The 5,000-nt window shown below is 54.7% G+C and overlaps 2 non-coding genes across 2 annotated transcripts in view; both read left to right on the forward strand.

Moving 5' to 3' along the window:
- Window positions 1–2,657: 2,657 nt before the first annotated feature.
- LOC126434321 (small subunit ribosomal RNA) lies at window positions 2,658–4,567 on the forward strand. The gene has a single exon (XR_007579139.1). It is a non-coding gene; the product is annotated as a small subunit ribosomal RNA (ribosomal RNA).
- Window positions 4,568–4,918: 351 nt separating this feature from the next.
- Window positions 4,919–5,000, forward strand: part of LOC126434309 (5.8S ribosomal RNA) — a 155-nt gene continuing 73 nt past the window's right edge. Inside the window, exon 1 of the ribosomal RNA XR_007579129.1 lies at window positions 4,919–5,000. This exon is cut by the window's right edge and continues 73 nt beyond it. This is a non-coding gene — a ribosomal RNA (5.8S ribosomal RNA).

The raw sequence follows: 5,000 nt of genomic DNA on the forward strand, positions 1-5,000 counted from the left end.
ACCTATGTTGCGCCTTAACCTAACCTATGTTGCGCCTTAACCTAACCTATGTTGCGCCGTAACCTAACCTATGTTGCGCCGTAACCTAACCTATGTTGCGCCGTAACCTAACCTATGTTGCGCCGTAACCTAACCTATGTTGCGCCGTAACCTAACCTATGTTGCGCCGTAACCTAACCTATGTTGCGCCGTAACCTAACCTATGTTGCGCCGTAACCTAACCTATGTTGCGCCGTAACCTAACCTATGTTGCGCCGTAACCTAACCTATGTTGCGCCGTAACCTAACCTATGTTGCGCCGTAACCTAACCTATGTTGCGCCGTAACCTAACCTATGTTGCGCCGTAACCTAACCTATGTTGCGCCGTAACCTAACCTATGTTGCGCCGTAACCTAACCTATGTTGCGCCGTAACCTAACCTATGTTGCGCCGTAACCTAACCTATGTTGCGCCGTAACCTAACCTATATCGTATCTTAACCTAACCTATATCGTATCTTAACCTAACCTATATCGTATCTTAACCTAACCTATATCGTATCTTAACCTAACCTATATCGTATCTTAACCTAACCTATATCGTATCTTAACCTAACCTATATCGTACCTTAACCTAACCTATATTGCCCCTTAACGTAACCCATATTGCGCTGTAACCCAACACACGTTGGGCCTTAACCCAACACACGTTGGGCCTTAACCCAACACACGTTGGGCCTTAACCCAACACACGTTGGGCCTTAACCCAACACACGTTGGGCCTTAACCCAACACACGTTGGGCCTTAACCCAACACACGTTGGGCCTTAACCCAACACACGTTGGGCCTTAACCCAACACACGTTGGGCCTTAACCCAACACACGTTGGGCCTTAACCCAACACACGTTGGGCCTTAACCCAACACACGTTGGGCCTTAACCCAACACACGTTGGGCCTTAACCTGCTCTGTAATTGTCATACGACGCGTTAAATTAGTGTAGTGTTGCCTAACTGCAACCCCCGCAATATAGTTTGCTACTCGCACTGCCCGGTCCCCAGTGTATCGCTTCATGTTAAACACCTTGCAGCTATACACTGTAATGTGGATGGCAGCAGGACGTACATGCTCAATGCCCTTTGCAGTTGTTCATTGGCATTCGCAGTTGTTCATTGGCATTCGCATGGCGAAGCACTTAGCCTACGCTGTGGTATGGCCTGTGTCAACTGTCCGCTGATATTGTACGTCCAAATCACACACTGTACTGCACATTGGTCCTCATGTACTGAATGATACATCGTGGTACATGTGACCGTACAACGACTGCGCCAACAACGGCGAACCATGCGGTCCAAATGTTGTGCACGCAGCTACGTGTCGTCTCCCTATAAGAGCTGGATTGCAGTGTGGTATGCCCTGGATGGCGATCAGCATGAGCCGTCTGTTGATGTAGTGGCGCGTGTTGTCAGACGTTGTCGTCTCTTCTCACACACCGTGATAGCATGGTGCACTGCGTTCCACATCTGCGACATGCGACAGAGGCCGGTTGACAGTCGTTCGCGCAATGGACATCGCATACGTACGGGGGCCACCTTCCACGTGTTTGCGAAGCGTGCACATGTTGTTGCGTGTATGTGGGCAGACATAGTGTGTCGTGACACCTGACACAGGCATGCAACAATCGTTGAATTTGCAAATGGCGATGGACGCCTACGTTTGCTGGTGACGTTACGCAAATGAACAACTGGTAAACCGTTGTGGTGCGGTTGTTCTCGCTAGAGGTGAATCAGTGATGGCGACGATCGGTTGAGCTACCAACCGGTTGTTTCAGCGATACCCACCATGCCCACGAACGTGAATGGCATGTGGGTGTGAAGCGATACGCGGCGGTGGCTGGGTGGGACCGGCCCCGGCCGGTGAGGGGGGGCCTCCCGGCGTGCTGGCCGCGCGGTGCGTGGGCGCACGCGCTACAGCCGGCTGGTGGGGGCGGCCACTGGCAGGCGCGCCGGCCGACGGAGGCGGCAGGCGGCGCAGCTGCGCGCCGGCGCACCCTGCACGCGGCGCCGTGCGGCCAAAGTAGGTCCTCGCGGGCCCGGTGCGAAGCGCGGTGGACATCTGCAGTGTGCTGGTCCGATTGAGGACTGTGTGCGCTGAGGATGCGCCGCCGCCCGGCGCTCGGCGCCGCGACGCCGTCTGCTGCTCGGTCGCCTCTGCGGTTCTCGCAGGTGGTTTGTATCGCAGCTGTGCGGACGTGTTGGCGCGTGCGCTGTGCTGGGAGAGTTCGCTTCGGCACCCAAGTGGGGCTTTTGTCCTTCTGTGGCGCTGGCGTTGGAGCTGCCGGTCACCGTAGGTGGCGCGTGTTGTCTCCCGCCGGCAATGCCACGACAGCACGCTCCCGGGCCTCTGTCGGCAGCGGCAAGCTCAGTTGGGAGCACGGGTGGTCGCACCTAAAGCGTCTACTCGCCAAACTCCGGGCGATTGCGCCTCTCTCGAACCCGACCAAGTACTTAAGACGGCGCTGCGCGCCGCCGGGACCTGAGAGGGTTTCGAGGTGTATGGTGCAGGGGAGCTCAGCCTCCTCCTGTTTGCAGAATAATTGAGCGGACGCTTGCGTGTTCGCGCGGGCCCCCGGGACACACTCCCGGGCGGCCGGCTGCTCAGCTCTAGTTGACGCAGCTCCCTGGTTGATCCTGCCAGTAGTCATATGCTTGTCTCAAAGATTAAGCCATGCATGTCTCAGTACAAGCCGCATTAAGGTGAAACCGCGAATGGCTCATTAAATCAGTTATGGTTCCTTAGATCGTACCCACGTTACTTGGATAACTGTGGTAATTCTAGAGCTAATACATGCAAACAGAGTCCCGACCAGAGATGGAAGGGACGCTTTTATTAGATCAAAACCAATCGGTCGGCTCGTCCGGTCCGTTTGCCTTGGTGACTCTGAATAACTTTGGGCTGATCGCACGGTCCTCGTACCGGCGACGCATCTTTCAAATGTCTGCCTTATCAACTGTCGATGGTAGGTTCTGCGCCTACCATGGTTGTAACGGGTAACGGGGAATCAGGGTTCGATTCCGGAGAGGGAGCCTGAGAAACGGCTACCACATCCAAGGAAGGCAGCAGGCGCGCAAATTACCCACTCCCGGCACGGGGAGGTAGTGACGAAAAATAACGATACGGGACTCATCCGAGGCCCCGTAATCGGAATGAGTACACTTTAAATCCTTTAACGAGTATCTATTGGAGGGCAAGTCTGGTGCCAGCAGCCGCGGTAATTCCAGCTCCAATAGCGTATATTAAAGTTGTTGCGGTTAAAAAGCTCGTAGTTGGATTTGTGTCCCACGCTGTTGGTTCACCGCCCGTCGGTGTTTAACTGGCATGTATCGTGGGACGTCCTGCCGGTGGGGCGAGCTGAAGGCGTGCGACGCGCCTCGTGCGTGCTCGTGCGTCCCGAGGCGGACCCCGTTGCAATCCTACCAGGGTGCTCTTGAGTGAGTGTCTCGGTGGGCCGGCACGTTTACTTTGAACAAATTAGAGTGCTTAAAGCAGGCAAGCCCGCCTGAATACTGTGTGCATGGAATAATGGAATAGGACCTCGGTTCTATTTTGTTGGTTTTCGGAACCCGAGGTAATGATTAATAGGGACAGGCGGGGGCATTCGTATTGCGACGTTAGAGGTGAAATTCTTGGATCGTCGCAAGACGAACAGAAGCGAAAGCATTTGCCAAGTATGTTTTCATTAATCAAGAACGAAAGTTAGAGGTTCGAAGGCGATCAGATACCGCCCTAGTTCTAACCATAAGCGATGCCAGCCAGCGATCCGCCGCAGTTCCTCCGATGACTCGGCGGGCAGCCTCCGGGAAACCAAAGCTTTTGGGTTCCGGGGGAAGTATGGTTGCAAAGCTGAAACTTAAAGGAATTGACGGAAGGGCACCACCAGGAGTGGAGCCTGCGGCTTAATTTGACTCAACACGGGAAACCTCACCAGGCCCGGACACCGGAAGGATTGACAGATTGATAGCTCTTTCTTGATTCGGTGGGTGGTGGTGCATGGCCGTTCTTAGTTGGTGGAGCGATTTGTCTGGTTAATTCCGATAACGAACGAGACTCTAGCCTGCTAACTAGTCGCGTGACATCCTTCGTGCTGTCAGCGATTACTTTTCTTCTTAGAGGGACAGGCGGCTTCTAGCCGCACGAGATTGAGCAATAACAGGTCTGTGATGCCCTTAGATGTTCTGGGCCGCACGCGCGCTACACTGAAGGAATCAGCGTGTCTTCCTAGGCCGAAAGGTCGGGGTAACCCGCTGAACCTCCTTCGTGCTAGGGATTGGGGCTTGCAATTGTTCCCCATGAACGAGGAATTCCCAGTAAGCGCGAGTCATAAGCTCGCGTTGATTACGTCCCTGCCCTTTGTACACACCGCCCGTCGCTACTACCGATTGAATGATTTAGTGAGGTCTTCGGACTGGTACGCGGCATTGACTCTGTCGTTGCCGATGCTACCGGAAAGATGACCAAACTTGATCATTTAGAGGAAGTAAAAGTCGTAACAAGGTTTCCGTAGGTGAACCTGCGGAAGGATCATTACCGACTAGACTGCATGTCTTTCGATGTGCGTGTCGTGTCGCGCAACACGCTACCTGTACGGCTCGCAGTAGCCGTGCGCCGCGTGCGGAACCACGCGTGCTTCTCAAAACTAACGCCAATGTTGTGTGGTACGAGCGCTGAAGCGCTGGAGCGGCTGGCCTGCGGCACCTGGCGCCTGGCGCCGGTTTTGAATGACTTTCGCCCGACTGCCTGTCCGCTCCGGTGTGGAGCCGTACGACGCCCATCGGCCGTGAGGCCGTTGGACACAGAACGCTTGAACAGGGGCCGCCACACGCCTACGTCCCGCCTATGCAACTGTCTTGAAAGAGACGGTGGAAACTAAGAAAAGATCACCCAGGACGGTGGATCACTCGGCTCGTGGGTCGATGAAGAACGCAGCAAATTGCGCGTCGACATGTGAACTGCAGGACAC

Source organism: Schistocerca serialis, unplaced genomic scaffold, assembly GCF_023864345.2.
Source record: "Schistocerca serialis cubense isolate TAMUIC-IGC-003099 unplaced genomic scaffold, iqSchSeri2.2 HiC_scaffold_1186, whole genome shotgun sequence".
NCBI lineage: Eukaryota > Metazoa > Arthropoda > Insecta > Orthoptera > Acrididae > Schistocerca > Schistocerca serialis.